The sequence below is a fragment of the Zingiber officinale genome, chromosome 4B, assembly GCF_018446385.1.
Source record: "Zingiber officinale cultivar Zhangliang chromosome 4B, Zo_v1.1, whole genome shotgun sequence".
In the NCBI taxonomy this organism is placed as follows: domain Eukaryota; kingdom Viridiplantae; phylum Streptophyta; class Magnoliopsida; order Zingiberales; family Zingiberaceae; genus Zingiber; species Zingiber officinale.
This window is the reverse complement of record NC_055993.1, coordinates 41,615,409-41,635,723: the sequence shown is the minus strand read 5'-3', so window position 1 is coordinate 41,635,723 and position 20,315 is coordinate 41,615,409.

Genomic DNA, 20,315 nt, shown 5'->3' with positions numbered 1-20,315 from the left:
ACACACATACAATTGCATTGACCATACTAGTCCCCGTATTCTCAAACTTTTTAGTCAAAACATCCAATTTCGCGGATATAAGAGTACTTGCATCCATGTCAAACTTTCTTGATGCCTTGAGAGGGTATCTATAGAAGGAGCCTCCACATCTTTTGGATGTCCATTGATGAAAGTTCTAAGCTACACTCTCAATAATGTCTTCGACCTCATCTAGACTTTTGTTCATTAATACCCCTCTAGATGCAGAGTCAAGGGACACCTTTGTGTGATAGTTGATGTCATTATAAAAAGTGTGTAGAACTAACAACTTCTCAAGTATGTGGGCATTACCTGAGCGTATTTTTAAACCTATCTCATACTTCAAATAATGATTCTGAATCTGACTGTCTGAAGCTTACTATAAGATTCCTTATATGAACAGTTTTACTAGGAGGATAAAACTTATCAAGGAATTGTTGCTCACATTGCTCCCAAGATGTAATGCTATTAGCTAGTAAGGAATTAAGCCACTGGTTCTGCTAGAACTCCATTCATTTTCATTGTACTATAAATTTCATAAAATACTTCCAAGTGTTGGTTTGGTCTTCATGTGGCCCACCACCAAATTGATTTTGCTGAACCATTGTGATCACTGCAAGCTTAATCTCAAAATTATTAGCTTCAATAGGTGGTCTACTAATGCTAGATCGAAGCCTCATGCATAAAGTGTTGCATAATCTTTAAGAGGCTTGTTTACCATTTTAGATGATTATTATTCTTCTTGTTGTCTCTGTAAGTTTCTTTTTCTTCGATATGTTCTGTCTATCTCTGGATCAAGTGGTAGTAAATCTCCTGCAAGATTATATCTTTGCATGAAAGAACAAGATTACAAATATTCCAAACGCAACAAACATTTTATTTCAATATTTGGCTTCCAGACTATGGCGAGGCACAATGCCTTCTTAGTTATTGGAACAACAACCACTTTCTAGACAAAGTCTCATAAGGAAATTAAACATCTAATTTTCTAGCTGAAAGCACTAAGTCTAATTAAAGTTCAAGTTAAACAAGACTTTGGAACCCAATATAGATTCCAGCCAACTGGATTAATTAAGAATTTTTTAGGATAATATTTCTTTAAAATTTTTCTAATTTATCATTTGTGATATTTAAAATACCAGTTCAAATTATATCTTCAAATACTTGTACTATATGTGCATGTATGATTTTTCAAGTTTTTTATTTCTTTTTGTAAATTATCATTTTCTAGTTTTAATTTATCAAAATCTTCTAATGGACAAGATTTTACTAGAATTACTTTTAACTCTTTAATCTCTTTTTCTAATTTGTAACAATCTTTTGATAATAATCTAATGAATTTAAATATTTTATCGGGAGGAAGAGATCGTACCTGACTTACCTTGTCGATCTCATTATCCGTGGCTCCCCCTGAACTGCTGCTTTCTTCTTATGTCGCTCCCCCTTCATCGATACTCTCGATGCTCATTTCGAAAGAGCTTTCTTCATGTTCGTCTTGATGACTTGCCATTAACGCAAGCCCAGAGAAAGCCTCAACTTCTGATTCGGACAATGTTTCATCCCACGTCGCCTTTAAAGTTTTGTACTTGTTCGTTTGGACAGGCTTCTTTCCTTTATCCTTATCCTTGTTCCTTAACTTAGGGAAGTTGTCCTTAACATGCCTTTCTTCATTGCAGTGGTAGCATTTGATTGTCCTTTTCTTTCTACCCTGCAGATGGTTAGTTTTTCTTGATTTAAATAACTTTTTAAAATGTCTTACCATCATTACCATTTCATCATCGTCGAGAGAGGATTCTAACTCATGTTCGTCTCTCGTTGCCTTGAAGGCGATGTTGTGCTTCGGCTCCTTCATACCTGCACATCTCGATTCACACACTTCAAAAGTTGAAAACAATTCTTCTAAGGTAATAGATTCTAAGTTCTTAGATATATAGAAGGCATCTACTAGTCATGCCCATTTTCTATTTCTAGAGAATGCATTAAGAGTGTACCTTAGCGAATCTCGGTTACTTACCTTTTCTCCAAGATTCGAAAGTTCGGTGATGAGCTCCTTAATCCTCGAGTGAAGTTGTGCAATCGTTTCATCTTCTTCAAATTGTAGGTTGGTGAGCTGGTTGCGAAGTAAGTCCCGTCCGCGAGCTTGGCTTCGGACATCCCTTCATGTAGCTCAAGGAACTTCTCCCAAAGCTCCTTTGTTGAGTCGTAGGTGTCGATCTGGTTGACTTCTTGTGGCGGAAGGATGCTTAGCAGATGGAACTCTTCTTTGTCGTTTGCCACGTAGTCGTCCTGCTTCTTCTTCGTCCACTGGTATTCTTTCTTACCCTCGGGTGCTAAAAAATTGAACTTCATTATTAAAAGTAATTCAAAGTTGATTTTAAAGAATACCTGCATTCGCTTTTTCTAGCTAGAGAACTCCCCCTCGAACTTTGGTGGGTATATGCTTGGTCTAGCCATTGATTCGGTGCTTCGATCGGCGGTTAGTCCTCCTGAAGCATCCTGGCTCTGATACCACTTGTTGGGACTGTTGGCTAGCTAGAAGGGGGGTTGAATAGCCCTGCACAAAATCAAAACAAAGGAACCTTTCTTGGACAAATAACTTAATTAAAGAATGCTTGCATAAGATAATAAATAAACTAAAAGCAGAGGCTCAGAGGATTTACTTGGTTACAACCGGGGAGGTTGTTAATCCAAGAAATAGAGTAGGACTAAATTCTCCTTCAGGCGAAAAGCCTCTTTACAGCAGTGTAAGCACAAAAAATGAGAAGCTAAATGAAAACTAAGATGTGTACAAGTGTTGGTACAAGAATGCTTGTTGTTCTTTAGCTTTTGGACCAAGGCTGCATTTATAGCCTTAGTCAAGGCGCCTGGAGTGGGATAGAATTCTATCATCGAGCGTCGGTCAAAGTCCATGTCGAATATGATAATATTTGAGTTTCGAGCGCCCAGACCCACAAAGTCAACTTGGTTGACTTTTTCGGCCCGTATCCTCTGCTTCAGTTCTGCTAGCCTTGGTCCGGGTCCTTTGCTCTAGCTCCGCTTGCTTGAGTGATTACGACCATCCGAAATAGGCCTCACCCGAACCCAACTTCCGACCTTCGAGTAAACTTCCACTCCAGCTTCTCATACCTCAGAAACGTTGTGCGCCTCCTTCTCGTCTGCTCGCGTACTCTTCTGCAGCACCTCGTCCCTCGGATGCATCGAGCCTGTCGGCTCTCTCCCGTGTCATCCTTCTTGCTAGCTTCGTCTTTTACTCGACTTCTTGTACTCCTAAGCTCCTGTATACTTAGACACAAGGTTAAACATAACATGACCTAACTTAACTTGTTTAATCATATCAAAACAACCTTGGGGGTACCAACATTTAATTTGCAAAAATAAAACTACATAAATAAAAGTAATCAAATGCAAGATGTATCTACAAAAATAGAGTTGCAGAAATATTTACAAGTTTAGACTAACTCAAATAATTATCTACTAATGTTATAAGCATAGTCCCCAGTAACGACGCAAAAACTTATTACGTTGTCGTAAGTGCATAGCTACATCGTCAATAATATAAAAGATTATCGAACCCACAGGGACTAGTTATAAGCACTAGTGATTTCTCATGGAAAATTAGCTAAACAATTGACAGTTGAGGGTCACGTGCTAAGTAAGAGAAATAAGATCGAGAAGAGGAGAGACTTGATTTGGAAGATATTCAAGGGGTTTGATTTCATTATGATGTTTATCAATGTATCATGGTTCACTAATTACCCATCCTTAATTCCCATGTACTTGTAGGAATCTAGATTCATTACCGGCTCTTCCTTGCAGTGGTCAAGCTGGAATGCTATTTATATCAATATCTCATGTTATTAAATAGAAATGATTCCTATAAAGTCCAGTAACGACTCACCCCTGTCACTAAGACCCCTAGGTCATAAATCACAAGAACATACTTATGTTCAATACCCATAGAGATAAAGATAACAATTATGTACAATTCTCTACTTCCTTGTAGGGGATTGCTTCTCTTTTCAAGGTGATGCCCTAAATGTTCGAAAACGGGTTACCCCTATCACTAGGGTCCCTCGATCATACAATCTAGGGCATTCCTCTACAAGATCAATAATTCCACATAAACATTCAATCAAACATGAGAATTAAGTTCAAGCACAATAAATTCACATAAGATCAAATAGATACAAGGCGTGATAATGTCATATAGATAGGAAATTGGCATATCCATGAGTTCTTACATCAATGCACATCATAATTACTTCCTTAATCCTAGAAAAATAGATCTACTCCATGGCATAAAGGAAAGAACTCAAAGCATAAGAATTGAAAGCATCCAAACCCAACTAGAAGAGGAAGGGCGAAGAATGCTTATCTGGTTGCGTCAAGTGATCTTTGGATCTAATCTTTTACTTTCAGAGTTGATGTGATGACGGAAATGGCCTCAGATCGTCGAATAGAGAGCATAGAGAATGTAGATCATCACCAAGATGGATCTCCCAAAGGGAGAACCTTCCTCCCTTGGAAAGGGGAAGAGAGCCCCTTAAATCGTGCTAGGCACGAGACTGGCACGGCCCGTGCCACGACCATGTGGCATCCACACAACCATGATGCTTGGCCTCTAGTTAGGTGGCACAACCATGTGGAGTCACACGACCATGTTCTGCTTAGTCTCTGGATGACCTACACAGCCATGTGGATTCACACGACCACGGTCTACTCCTCCTCACGAAGGCCACACGACCGTGTGGCTTCACACGGTTGTGGCCATCTCATCCTCTGCTTCTTGATATGGCCGTGTGGATTCTCATGGTCAAAGCCTTCTCTACCTCTGATAAGTGGCACAACCATGTGAACTTCACACGACCATGCCCTTTTGCTTCACTTTTTCTCCGAAGCATCTATGAGTGCCATTTTCACCCCATAAGTGGCTCCTGTAAGTAGAAAAATACACAAAGGGCATATCCCCAATAAAGAACAGTAATTATGATGAAAGTATGATAAGAGGTGTAGAAATGCACAAATCAAGAGCAAATAAAGTACGTGAATATGCGTCAAAGCATACATAAAAGTGTATATGATCTACGTACACCATGAGTTCATGATTTAGAGTTAGTAGCTACCATTTTCATACTGAAAATGTGGAGACATCATCTATATGGGATTCATTATTTCTATAAAAGATTATGTGTGTTCCTGAGTCACATCTTGTCTAGGAGGAGTTACTCCAGGAAGCACATCGATCTAGATTTGTGATACATCTAGGTGGTACCCGATGTATAGAGACTTGAAGCATTCCTATTAGTAAAATGACAGTAGGGCATTAAGGATTTTACAGCATGATGTCTAGTATGTCAGCCAGTAAAAGCTAAACATCAGAAACTAATAGGATTGTTTTATTAGATTCAGATACTAAAATTGAAATGGGTATATTATGATGGATTTCGTTGTAAGATTACCCAAGACACAAAAAGGATATGATGTAATTTGGGTAATCGTTGATTGGTTGACTAAATTTGCTCATTTTCTACCGATCCATAGGATAGATCTTTAGATTTCTTAGCAAAGTTATACTATAGAGAGGCTATCAGACTTCATAGTTTACATCTGAATATCATATCAGATAGAGATCCATAATTTACATCATGGTTCCAGTAAAGTTTAGAGCAAGCCATGAGTATAGAACTCTATTTTAGTACAACTTTCTACCCCTAGACAGATGGATAGTCAGAGCACACTATACATATATTAGAGGAGTTGTTGATAGTGTACGTTATGAATTTCGAAGGTAGTTGATTTACCTATAGTTGGCTAGGCAACAATGTGGGGTAGCGGAAGTATGGTGAGCTTATAACCCATAGAGTTATCACTATCTACATGGATGCGGATCATCATGTAGTTTTATAAGAGAACCCATAATCTCTCAAGATTGAAGATTCATTCATGATACTAGAATGAAATAGTATATGAATGTGCAGTTTAGTTGTTATCCTTAGATGTGGATCCCTGAGTTTGAGTAGTAAATTTATGGACCAATTTTTTATTAACAGGGGAGAATTAAAATATGACAATTAAATAATAAGTGTTATTGGAGAAATAACTTAATAGAATTTTTTAAAAAATTTTAAAAAAATTTTAAGATTTAAACAAAGTCCGTATGATATGTTTTAAGGGGATAGATCTATTTGACTTAGAGAAAGGTTGTTTGAAATAACTATTTAAGTGAGAGTTGATTGAGGAGTAAACTTAAGGTTTAATTAATTAAACCTAAGGTATAAAAGGTAAAACCTAGGTTTCTTCCCTCATTATCACTAATACTTCTCCTCATTTCCCCAGTCTCCTCCTTCTCCGTTCTCCTCTCTACGTCGATGTTGGCCACCTGCCACCCGACGCTTGCCACCAACCACTCGAGCCCTTTCTTCCTCAGATTTGTTCACCGCTACTCTTAATGAGAGGCAAGATCGGTGAAGCTATACTCATCGTCGTCGACCCTTCTCCGACCTCAAGTGAGAGCGTTGTCCTCTTCCTTGACACATTGTCGAGGTCGATAATCGACAAGCATCATGTCCTTTTCCTCATTCAACACCTATCCTCTTTTCCCCCTTTATTTCCAATGCAGATCACCGAATCTTCATGAGGGTACAAACCAGCAACGCTCGACGTGGCCTTCAATCGATCCTCCTCTCCCGATTGTCACGAGCCATAGTGTTGGGTCACTCCTCGTAGTAGGTATGAGTTGATGATCCTCCTCTTATCTTCGGATCCCTTGTGTCGACCCTCTCTTGCAGATCCAAGCAAGGTAGGGGCTATAGACACCCAAGGAGTCATCACCGGTAGATCTTTAGTTTCTTTTCACCACCGTAGGGGCTCCTTTGCTGGAGTTAGAGCGCGGTCACCGGCAACAACCCTTATCCATAGCGGACATTGTAGACGACCAGATCCACCCGCTGCACACCCTCACACACTCTCAAACCCTTGATACCAATCATAGTGTTCCCTTGCTGTGATAATCGAGGTAAATAATCAACCCTTGAAGATGATTTGAGTGATTGAACTATTGTCAAGGTTGATTTGGTGTATCTGATTTGGTGGGCAGCAGCTCCACCTAGCTCCGCCCACCAATAACCGACAACAAGCTTCTCTAGCCACTGGTAAATGGCTGTGTGATTGGATTTGGGTGAGTATTGTGTTGATTTATGCATGAATGTAAATCCAAATTGGGTGTGGAATGGTTAGGGATCAACTAGTCTTATTTAGTTGTGAAAGGATTAGGGTTAGTTGGGGAATTAAACCTAATCTAATGAAAAGAATGGGATTAGAGAGATCTAAACATCTATTCAAGGTGTAAGTGAATATCATGATATGATTAGGGCTACTCTAATTAGTTTAAGGGATTGGATTTAGTTATTTGATTCATATGAAGATAGCTAAATTGTATATGCTGATGCAGAACACTGATTTAGATGATCAGCGTCACGTGGGAGTTGTCTAGCATGGATTACACACATAGAAGTGAGTACTTCTTGATTTATTTTTGTAGTACTTTGACCTTAATGCATGACTTACTACTTGAATAGGTAGCTGTATTCACCTTGACTCTATTCATAATATTTCATGAGCTTGATACTTGGCTGCTTGATCTTTGAGATGATCGATTTTATATCTATACATTCTCTCATTGTCATCTATAATATTTAGTAGATATTGAATATCTTGTTTATTTATATTGATTGCTTTATATACAGATACTCTGTTGTACATGTTGGTTATACTGTGATATAGTTGTTTGCTATATTCGTGGTGATGATTATTCACATCTTGCTCATCATATTATTTCATGCATGCCAACAACTATGTCTCCCTTGTGGTTGAGAGAGTCGTTAACCATTGCTGTTGACTCAGCTGCTCGGGGTAGTGGTGTGTGACCGCAAGTGCACGGTTGTCGTCAAGTAATAAAATTTATAAAAGCCGATCTCATGAGGACTGAGGATTAAATGCTAATTGGTTTTACACTTTGAATTTAGCTAGACAGTAATCTATAACTGTTGTTTTGGATTTTAAAACTAAGATGTGAAAAATAAAAGAAAGGTAACTGTGGAGGTCCTTAGTTGATAAAATATTCTAGGTCGAGGGTTTCATTATAATGGTGAATGTTGTGTTATCAATTCACCCTTTCCTAGTTCTCCACTTGTATGTTTGTAGAATAGTCTAAATTACTATTGAATACCACCCCGTGATAGTGTATCGGAGTATTTTTCCTACTAGTAATCAAGTATGCTATCAAGTGAAGAAGTAACTTAGAGAGTCCGGATTTTTAATAGAGTACCTCCTGTCACAAGGCCTCCCCCGGGTGTACGTCTCTAGATTATGTAGGTCATTTGCATAACGTATGATTAGGGAAAGCCTATTAGGTCAAGTGATAAACTTGTCCATACATAGAATTATTCTCCCTTAGGATATTACATTCCATATATAAGGATAGTTACCTTAGATACTCAACGTTAAACAAGTATCCTAAGGTCATGCTGAGCTATATCAGAATGTACACTCAAAAGAGAAGACAATTTATGCATCTGATCAATGAAAATTCAGATTCATGCCTAGATATAGACACACAATAATATATCTAATGTAGAAATTAGATATATGCATACAAAACATGCAATCTAGATAGATAAATTCATGTTCATAAGAGAAGCCTACTTGCTAGCATTTCATCAAATAGAACAAGTGTCATACAAGCTATCAAACAAGTAAATTGGTAATTCAAAAGAATTTACAATATCCACACATTACAATTACTTCCTACGTCCTAGAATAATAGAAATCTACTCCATAATTAGAAAATCTACAATCCAAGAGCTCAAATTCATAAGAATTTCAAGAACCCTAAAGGAAAGGGAAAAAAAAACTTATCCTTGATGTCAAGTGAAGCCCTTAGATGAAGATTTTGGAGTGCCGATGAGGATGAAGCAATAGGACGGCCTCAGATCACCAAGATGACGCTTCCGAGTGCAAGGATTTGACCTAAATGGTCCTTTCTCACCTTGAATTTTCCTCTCTTAGCAAGGAGATGAAGTGCCCCTTTTATAGAGATAAGGGCACGGGGTGACCATGTCTAGAGACATGGCCAAAACGCTACCTGTCCATCTAGCCGTGCCACTTGGCACGACCAAAGCCAGCTTGTCTCTAGTACTAGCTTGGATGTGCCATTTAGCAAGGCCATTTCTATGTCTGGCTTCATGGCCGTGTCTAAAGACATGGCGAGAGTCAACTTGGCTCTGTCCACAAAACTTGGTCATGCCATATGGAATGACCAGAACATGAGCATGCTATGTTTTGCCTTCTGGGTCGTGCCATATGGTATGACCAGACCTTTAAACCTGCTCTTCAGATGCATGGTCGTGCCTCAAGGCATGACCAAGGCTGAATCTTCTCTGGAGAAAGGCACGGGCAACTCTTGGTTGTGTCGTTTGGCACGACCAGGACCATTTCTACACTGGTCCTCTCCTTAGCCATGCCATTTGGCACGACCTCTTTCTTCATTCCTTCTTTGGTCATGCTTTAAGGCATAGCTAAGCCCAATTTGTATTTAAAATGAATTGGGCACTCTAATTCTTGTTTTTCTCTCCTCAGAGTAGACAAGGTTGGGTCATGGTCTTCTCAATTGATCTTCTTTTGCATCTTTAGCATCCTTTTCCACTCCAAACTACTCCTGAAAGTTAAAATAAATACCGAGTAGATCTCTGGATGAAAAATATTAATTATGATAAAATTATCATGATAAAGGTTGTGTTAAACAATACATGAGCTATATCACAGGCAATGAATACAGAAAGGTGTGTGTTAAACAATATAAAATAACATATATAATCTATGCACATCACACCCCAGACTTAACCCTTTCCTTATCCTTAAGAAAACTCTATAATCTAGATTCATGAGCTAAAAATATGTATCCTTAGTAATTTAATTCAATTCTATCAAGCTAGTGAAACTAATGAGCATAATCAATAATGATCTACAATAAAGCCCTTGATTGTTATCAATTAAAATTCTGTAGTCTAGAAGCATGTGTAGAAGTAAGTGTGTCATAATCCTTGGTGAGTCAATTAAACTCTATCAAACAATTTCAATAATGAGCATGATCAAAAATAGATTTAATTAGCCTAAGAATGAGTTCTCCGTGCTCAGTGCAAATCGTGGCCTAAATTTCTCAACTATCAATTCCTAGTCTTAGTCAAGTCGTCATTGAACCATCTTTTCCTTTTATTCCCAACAACAAATACTATTTGGTTCATCTATCTTAGATCTGCCCAAAGTCTAAAGAATGTGCTTAATAATAAGGGAAATCTAGTGTTTGTTTCCCTAGTAGCCTAAATCGGTCTCAAAGGGGCAAATAACTAGTTTTCACTCATGACAACAAATTTTTTCAATCCCTTATTTCATATTTTTTTTCCAATTGCACATTTGTAACGATGCAATTAGTGGGATTTTCATTTTTCTAAATGAGGTTTAATGTTTCGAGCATCAATCTAATAACCAAAATATAGTTAAGAAATGATCATTGGAATTCAAGTACTCATCAAATCTAATGAATCATGACTATTTTCAGAACCTTCAACTATCAAAATAAGGCAAAGTGTATAGAGATCCCCAAGTTAGACTAGAATCAAATCCTTTCAATGAAAAATAATACTCACATTCTGCTATTGATGATAGAGAATAGTAGATCACTAAACATACTAGAACTAATAACCAATCAACATGAATCTAAACAATAAATGTGCAAAAACTTTTACTATCAAACAAATGATATATTCATTTTGTTTCACTGAAGATAGAAAGAAATAATTCACTAAATATAAATTTAATTTGCTTCTTCAAGAATTTAATTTGAAAATTAAAGATAAAAAATGGCAAAGAATGTAGTGGCAGATCACATTTATCTTTAGTATGGCAAAATGTACAAAAGGATGCAGAATTCGATTAACCTATTAATGACATTTTTTCAAATGAACACCTTTTGGAATTGTCTTGTACAAAGGTTTCTTGGTATGCATATTTTGTTAATTATCTTGAAAGTGGAGTCCTATCCCCAAACCTCACTAGACAGCAAAGGAAAAAGTTTCTTTCAGATGTTAAGCACTAGGTATGGGATGAACCATTGCTTTATAAGAAATGCAGGGAAGCAATCTACCGAAGGTGTGTACCTGAGGAAGAAGTCAAGAGCATTCTATTCCATTGCCATATATTCATCATCTTATGGAGGGCATTTAGGGTTTAAAAATAGTCGTAAAGATTATGAAAGCAGGTTTCTTTTGGCCAAATTTATTCAAAGTGTTGGGTTCGTCGGGCCGCGAAAATCGCTTTTTCGCGTCGCGGAAACCCCGAGTCACCCAAAGCCGTAGATCCGTGCAAAGATTCGTAAACAAAACTTTTCGAAAAACCTTTTCTTGTACGAGTTTGTAAAACCTTTAGATCTACACTAGATAAGGGTTATACCTTCGAAGTGTGCCTTTCGCTTATCCCGCTCGTCCAAGGAGTTGCCGGATCTCTAGACTGTCAAGCGCCGGTCCTCTAGAAGTATCCACACGGACACGTAGGTGGAGAAAACCTCACACAAAGGTGTGCTAGCACCTTGGTGAGATTCGGCCAAGCAAGGAGGAGAGGGAGAGCTTGAGAGGAAGAAGGAAGAAGATGCACCACACTTGAATGAAAATGAATTCCCCCACATTCACAAAGTGGCCGGCCACTTTCATCTAGAGTAACTCCCCATTAATTGCAATTAATGTGAAGTTAATAAGAAAATGGCTTTGTAACTTCCATGAGGTGGCATCCATGATGATGTGGAATATCATCATTGGTCCACCTAATGCCAACTCACCAATGAGGTGGCAAAAGGTCAAGTCAAAATTGACCTTTGGTCTTCCATCTCTAGTCAAGTCAAACTTGACCCAATCTCTACCATGGTTGATCTAATCCAACCATTTGATTCGAGCCAACTTAATATAATGAATCTAATTCATTAAATTAAATTGATTTAATAAGTCATAATCTAAATTAGACTCATTAAATACATGAATCAACTTGAGTCGAACTCAAGTTAGCCCAATTAGGATTACTCTTAATCCAATTTGATTCATCAAATGAATCTAATCCTCTTGGTTCATCATATGAACCTAATCTCCATCTAATTGTCCTAAGTGTGTGACCCTATAGGTTCTTGTAACGTTGGCAATGCCCTAAACCCATTTAAGAGCATAAGTAATGAGCGGTATCTAGCAACACATCATTACTACCCAAGTTACAAAAATGTCGAGATCCGACATCACCTTGTGACTACTAATTGTGACTCCTCACAAAATAATGACAAGTGTCCTTCTATCCTAGACATCTAGATTGATCAATATGAGGCATAGACCGTGTCATCCTCTAATCAATCTAAATCTTGAACTCCAAGTAGACTCACTCGACCAAATGAGCTCAACATCTAATGTTGACTCATTTGGGCATGGTTATGCGCTTAGTGGTCTCACTCTATCAAGAATAGCGATGTCGCTCCCGTCATATGGGAGGGATAGATCCCATCTACATCACTCACATCCCTCTGCATAATTCGTTACATACCCAGTAATCACCTTTATAGTCCACCCAGTTACGGGTGACGTTTGACGAAACTAAAGTACATAACTCCTTATGTAGGGATCCATGGTGACTTCAGGTCTAAGGACTAATAGTCATACTAATAGCCACATGAGAAAGTATATGACACTCATATAACGATCCATGATACTTTCTCATGGCGGGTCATTCAGTATACATTCTCTAATGCATACCCATGTGTCAGCTTTTATATCTCTATATCCATGACTTGTGAGATCAAGTCATCGAGCTGACCTACATGCTAGTCTTATTGTATTAACATTGTCCCTAAATGCTAATACTCGACTAGGAATGATTTAGAGTAGTGTTCCCTATATCATCTCACTATCGATTCAACTAATCGATTGATATAGGTATGAACCTTCTACTCAAGGACGTTATTATACTTAGTCTATTTGACACTAATATAAATAAGTATAATAACCAAACAAATGCCTTTATTAATATACAAGAATATGATATACATGAGTTCATACAATCATCAAATGATTAGCTCTAGGGCTCTAACTAACAATCTCCCACTAGCACTAGAGCCAATCAGTATAGGCTCTAAGGCCTAAAGACCTAGTGTGACCATCATGCTTCCTCTGTGCCAAAGCCTTGGTCAAGGGATCTGCGATGTTAGCCTCTGTAGGTACTCTGCAAATCTTCACATCTCCTCTATCGATAATCTCTCGAATGAGATGGAAGCGCTGTAGTATATGCTTGGTCCGCTGGTGTGAGCGAGGTTCCTTCGCCTGTGCTATAGCTCCATTGTTGTCACAATAGAGCTCAACTGGTCGCGATGTTAGGAACCACCCCAAGTTCAGTAATGAACTTGCGGATCCAAACTGCCTCCTTTGATGCGCGAATATACTCAGCTTTGTAGAATCGCCATCGATCCCGCTTCAACTCTTCCAGGTGACAGACCACCATTAATGCAAAATACGAACCCCGATCGCGATCGGTAATCATCCCGATCGGTCTGGAAGCTGGCATCACTGTAACCCTTTACAGTTAGCTCATCATTGCCTCCATATATCAAGAAATATTCTTTAGTCCTTCGTAAGTACTTAAGAATATTCTTGACCGCTATCCAGTGACTTTCACCTGGATCTGACTGGTATCTGCTCGTCATGCTCAAAGCATACGAGACATCAGGTCGAGTACATAGCATGGCGTACATGATCGATCCTATGGCTGAGGCATAAGGGATCTGATCCATGCGGTCTCTCTCCTCTCTAGAAGAGGGACCTTGAGTCTTCGAAAGACTCACGCCATGTGACATCGGCAGAAATCCCTTCTTGGAGTTCTGCATGGCAAACCGAAGGAGTACCTTGTCAATATATGTACTTTGACTTAGGCAAAGCAATATCTTAGATCTATCTCTATAGATCTGTATCCCTAGAATGCGGGATGCCTCACCTAAGTCCTTCATTGAGAAGTAACTCCCTAGCCATGTCTTGACAGACTGAAGCATAGGGATGTCCTTCCCAATGAGTAGTATGTCATCCACATACAATACGAGAAAGACAACTATGTCCCCTACAACCTTCTTGTAGACACAAGGCTCATCTTCGTTCTTGATGAAACTAAACTGTTTAATCGCATCATCAAATCGAAGATTCCAACCGAGAAGCTTGATTTAGTCCATAAATGGACCTATGCACCTTGCATACTCTGCTAGTTTGTGGATCTACAAAACCCTCGGTTGTGTCATGTACACATCCTCAGTAGGTTTCCATTCAAACGCGGTTTTGACATCCATCCGCCATATCTCATAGTCATGGTAGGTCGCAATAGCAAGCATGATCCGAATGGACTTAAACATCGCCATCGGAGAAAAGGTTTCATCATAGTCAATACCATGAATGCTTGAAACCTTTAGCTACCAAGCGACCCTTATAGATAAGTCCATCCATGTCAGTCTTTCTCTTAAAGACCCACTTGCACCCAATGGGTTTTACCCCTTCAAGTGGATCAACCAAAGTCCATACTTGGTTGGTGTACATGGATTCTATCTCGGATCTCATGGCTTCTAGCCATTTCTCAGAATCTGGTCTCATCACAGCTTCTTGATAGGTGGTAGGCTCATCCTCTATGAGCACAATGTCATCATGGTCAGACAAGAGAAATGAGTATCTCTCAGGCTGACGACGTACCCTATCAGACCTGCGAAGAGGTATGTCTACATGAACCGGTTGTTGTTCCTCAACTCCTTGTGGAACAACATCATCCACAACACTTTGTGGTTCCAATTCAATTTCCATCGTGGCATTAGTGCTATTGTTCGCATCTTGAACTTCTTCAAGATCGAACGCGCTCCCACTAGTCTTTCTAGAAACAAAGTCCCTTTCTAGAAAGACCCCAGTCTTTGCCACAACTACCTTGTGCTGACTGGGAATGTAGAAGTAATATCCCTTAGTTTCCTTGGGATATCCGATGAAATAGCACTTGTCAGATTTGGGTCCTAATTTGTCTGAGACTTGACGTCGTACGTAAGCCTCACAACCCCAAATCCTCATGAAAGACACCTGGGCATCTCTCCCAGTCTATATCCTATATGGTGTCTTTATCACGGCCTTTGATGGAACTCAGTTGAGTATGAAAGCTGCCATGTCTAGAGCATATCCCATAGATATGTCGGAAGATCTGTGTGACTCATCATAGATCGTACCATATCTAATAAGGTACGATTCCTCCTTTCGGATACACCATTCCACTGTGGTGTTCCAGGAGGAGTGAGTTGGGATAGAATCCCACACTCAGCTAAATAGTCACGAAACTCATGGCTTAAGTATTCACCACCTCGATCTGATCGAAGTATCTTAATACTCTTGCCAAGCTGGTTCTGTACTTCATTCTTGAATTCTTTGAACTTTTCAAAGGATTCAGACTTATGTGTCATCAAGTACACATAACCATATCTACTGAAGTCATCAGTAAATGTGATGAAGTATCTATAACCGCCTCTAGCAGCAACATTGAAAGGGCCACATACATCACTATGTATGAGTCCTAACAAATCAGTTGCTCTCTCGCTATGCCCACTAAAGGGGGTCTTGGTCATCTTGCCTCGTAGGCATGACTCACATATCTCATATGATTCTAAATCAAATGAGTCCAGCAAACCATCCTTATGGAGCTGGGATAAGCGCTTGTCATTTATATGACCTAAGCGACAGTGCCAGAGGTATGTTTGGTTCATGTCATTTGACTTGAACCTCTTGGTACTAATGTTATAGATAGGGCTCTCAAGGTCTAGAATATAGAGTCCGTTTATTAGTGGTGCACTACAATAGAACATATCTTTCAAATAACATAACAACATTTGTCTTTTATTATAAAGAGTACCTTTTCTTGTCTAAACAAGAAACAAACTATGTTCTTAGTAAGAGCAGTACATAACAACAATCATCTAAATCTAGTACAAGCCAGGCAGAGATAGCTGATAAGTTCCTACAAGAATAGAGGAACCCGTGCTCCATTGCCTACTCGTAGGTCCACCTCGCCCTTTGCCAATGCTCGCTATTTCTCAGCGCACATCAGTACAAATGTGAGAAGCACATCCAGTATCTAATACCCATGATGTAGAAATAGATAGATTGACTTCTATAACATATATACCTGAAGTGGAAGTCTCACTTCGCTTCTTCTTAAGATCCTCCAAGTATACCTTGCAGTTCCTCTTCCAGTGCCCGGTCTGACCGCAGTGGAAGCAGGTAGCATCCTTGGCGACCCCTCCTTTAGGCTTCAGTGCCTTGCCTTTGCCCTTGGTTTAGGACTTTCCCTTACCTTTGGGCTTGCCCTTGTGCTTCTGGACCATCAGAATGGGCTTAACCTTCTTAAGGTTAATCTCAGCAGTTCGTAACATACTAAGTAGCTCGGGCAGTGGCTTGTCAATCTCGTTCATGTTATAGTTGAGAACGAATTGACTATAGCTATCCGGCAAGGATCAAGTTAGTGGCCAGCTCTTGGCCAAGTGGGAACCCCAGTCTTTGTAGGTTCTCTATGTACCCAATCATCTTGAGTACATAAGGACCTACAGGAGCCCCGTCTGACATCTTGCACTGAAACAGTGCCTTCGAGATCTCAAATCTCTCATGCCTCGCTTGTCCCTGATATAGTTGGCGAAGATGCTCAACCATATCAAAAGCACCCATCAACTCATGTTTCTTCTAAAGCTCTGAGTTCATGGTCGCGAGCATTAGACAGGACACATCTAATGCGTCGTCTTGATGCTTCTTGTAAGCATCTTTGTCGGCTCGCGAGGCATTGGCAGGAGGAGCCTCCGGAATGGGCTGCTCCAGAACGTACAGCTTACGCTCCTGGGTGAGAACTATTCTCAAGTTCCTGTACCAGTCCAGGAAATTTGCTCCGTTGAGCTTGTCCTTCTCAAGGACAGATCGCAGGGAGAAGGAATTCGTGTTCGACGTCATGGTTATCTACAACAGAAAATTTGCAGAAATAAATATCATATTCTTTAAAAATCATTTAATTAGGCCTTTAATTAAATGATGCTCCCACTGAATTCTATAATTCTTGTGGAACAAGATCCACATCATACTAACCCTTGAGTTAGCTTTGGCTAATACGCCCAAGGCTTAGTATGATCGGTAGGTAACGATTACCAATTACATCTCTATGCAACTCTTGTTTATAGAATCAATATCCTCATTTATATTAAAACTCGAGTTAGCTTTGGCTAATACGCCCGAGAGTTAATATAGATGTGATTTTGACCTATCTTTCCAACTATTGGAAGAATGCCTATAGTTGACTCGATCCAACCGAGTAACTATGAATACTCAATCTAATTGAGTTTGTATTCACCCATGCGTTGATAGACGGGACCAAGATTGTCCCTCCGTACCCTACCAAGATAATATGTATTGCTCTGCTTTGGCAGATTCAACAATACATGTGATCGAGGTAGTGATAGGTATCACGGCACGGTTAGGCATTAGAGTTGAGTCGATTGAGATCTAATCTAATCGAAAGGGATGCATCTTGTGCACGACTTAGATCTAATCTAATCGCAAGGGTGCATCATGTGCACGACTTAGATCTAATCTAATCGTAAGGCATTAATTAATTAACTACTTATTAAATATGCATCACATACACAAGTAATTAATTAATCTATTTGTGATTTAGTCATGACCCTACTACGATCTTCTCAAGCCAATGAAAAGATCGATTGGTCAACCTAGGGTCAACAGCTTCTTCAAGCTCCTCCCTTTGACCACCTTGTGTTGCTCGTGCCCGCCTCGGAACTCCGTCTCGTGTGGACCCTCCACCGCTCCAATTTGTACATTACAATTTGAAACTCGAGTTACATTCGAGTCTAAATCTAATTTACAACAAGAAAATAAGAGAAGGCACGACGCGCAGGTCGCGAATATAATACAACACTCGCAAACACATAACGGACACGCAGTCAGTATTATGAATTACAACACAACCAATCATATTGGGCTTTGGGCCATGACTATCACAAATTAATATATAATTCAAAATTATATATTTTCATAATTTTCTATAATTTTAAAATAATTTTACAATTTTTATGAATAAAATTTCCCGGCGGTCCGCAATCGCGGAACGGATCCCTTGCGGGGCCAGGGGCAGCGCCCTACCCGCGATCTAACCATCGCGAGGGTTCCATTGCGATCCAACAGCGCCTAACCCGCTGTCCCAAAAGATTTGGGTCGAGACATTGCTCGAAAAATCTTCCTGCTGGATTCGCTTAGCGATTTGGTGCAATCGCAAGCAAATTCCTGCGGGATTAGGGGCTATGCCCACCCACGATCTAACCATCGTGAGTTTCTCCTTTGCGATCTAATGGCACCCGACCCGCTGTCCCAAATGGATTTGGGGCAAAACGAAGCCAATAGCCGAAGCCTACAAGTGCCGAGACAATTGTGCTTCGCTTCTACGGAAAATTACTCATAAAAACTCTAAAACTCAATTTTACAGAAAATTACAGAAGGTTTATTTTTAAAAATACAAACGAACTCGTACAAGTCTTTGCACGTGGCTCGATACCACTGTTAGACTTTTTCGCGTCGCGGAAACCCCGAGTCACCCAAAGCCGTAGATCCGTGCAAAGATTCGTAAATAAAACTTTTCGAAAAACCTTTTCTTGTACGAGTTTGTAAAACCTTTAGATCTACACTAGATAAGGGTTATACCTTCGAAGCGTGCCTTTCTCTTATCCCGCTCGTCCAAGGAGTTGCCGGATCTCTAGACCGTCAAGCGCCGGTCCTCTAGAAGTATCCACATGGAACGTAGGTGGAGAAAACCTCACACAAAGGTGTGCTAGCACCTTGGTGAGATTCGGCCAAGCAAGGAGGAGAGGGAGAGGGAGAGCTTGAGAGGAAGAAGGAAGAAGATGCACCACACTTGAATGAAAATGAATTCCCCCACATTCACAAAGTGGCCGGCCACTTTCATCTAGAGTAACTCCCCATTAATTGCAATTAATGTGAAGTTAATAAGAAAATGGCTTTGTAACTTCCATGAGGTGGCATCCATGATGATGTGGAATATCATCATTGGTCCACCTAATGCCAACTCACCAATGAGGTGGCAAAAGGTCAAGTCAAAATTGACCTTTGGTCTTCCATCTCTAGTCAAGTCAAACTTGACCCAATCTCTACCATGGTTGATCTAATCCAACCATTTAATTCGAGCCAACTTAATATAATGAATCTAATTCATTAAATTAAATTGATTTAATAAGTCATAATCTAAATTAGACTCATTAAATACATGAATCAACTTGAGTCGAACTCAAGTTAGCCCAATTAGGATTACTCTTAATCCAATTTGATTCATCAAATGAATCTAATCCTCTTGGTTCATCATATGAACCTAATCTCCATCTAATTGTCCTAAGTGTGTGACCCTATAGGTTCTTGTAACGTTGGCAATGCCCTAAACCCATTTAGGAGCATAAGTAATGAGCGGTATCTAGCAACACATCATTACTACCCAAGTTACAAGAATGTCGAGATCCGACATCACCTTGTGACTACTAATTGTGACTCCTCACAAAATAATGACAAGTGTCCTTCTATCCTAGACATCTAGATTGATCAATATGAGGCATAGACCGTGTCATCCTCTAATCAATCTAAATCTTGAACTCCAAGTAGACTCACTCGATCAAATGAGCTCAACATCTAATGTTGACTCATTTGGGCATGGCCATGCGCTTAGTGGTCTCACTCTATCAAGAATAGCGATGTCGCTCCCGTCATATGGGAGGGATAGATCCCATCTACATCACTCACATCCCTCTGCATAATTCGTTACATACCCAGTAATCACCTTTATAGTCCGGTGACGTTTGACGAAACTAAAGTACATAACTCCTTATGTAGGGATCCATGGTGACTTCATGTCTAAGGACTAATAGTCATACTAATAGCCACATGAGAAAGTATATGACACTCATATAACGATCCATGATACTTTCTCATGGCGGATCATTCAGTATACATTCTCTAATGCATACCCATGTGTCAGCTTGATATCTCTATATCCATGACTTGTGAGATCAAGTCATCGAGCTGACCTATATGCTAGTCTTATTGTATTAACATTGTCCCTAAATGCTAATACTCGACTAGGAATGATTTAGAGTA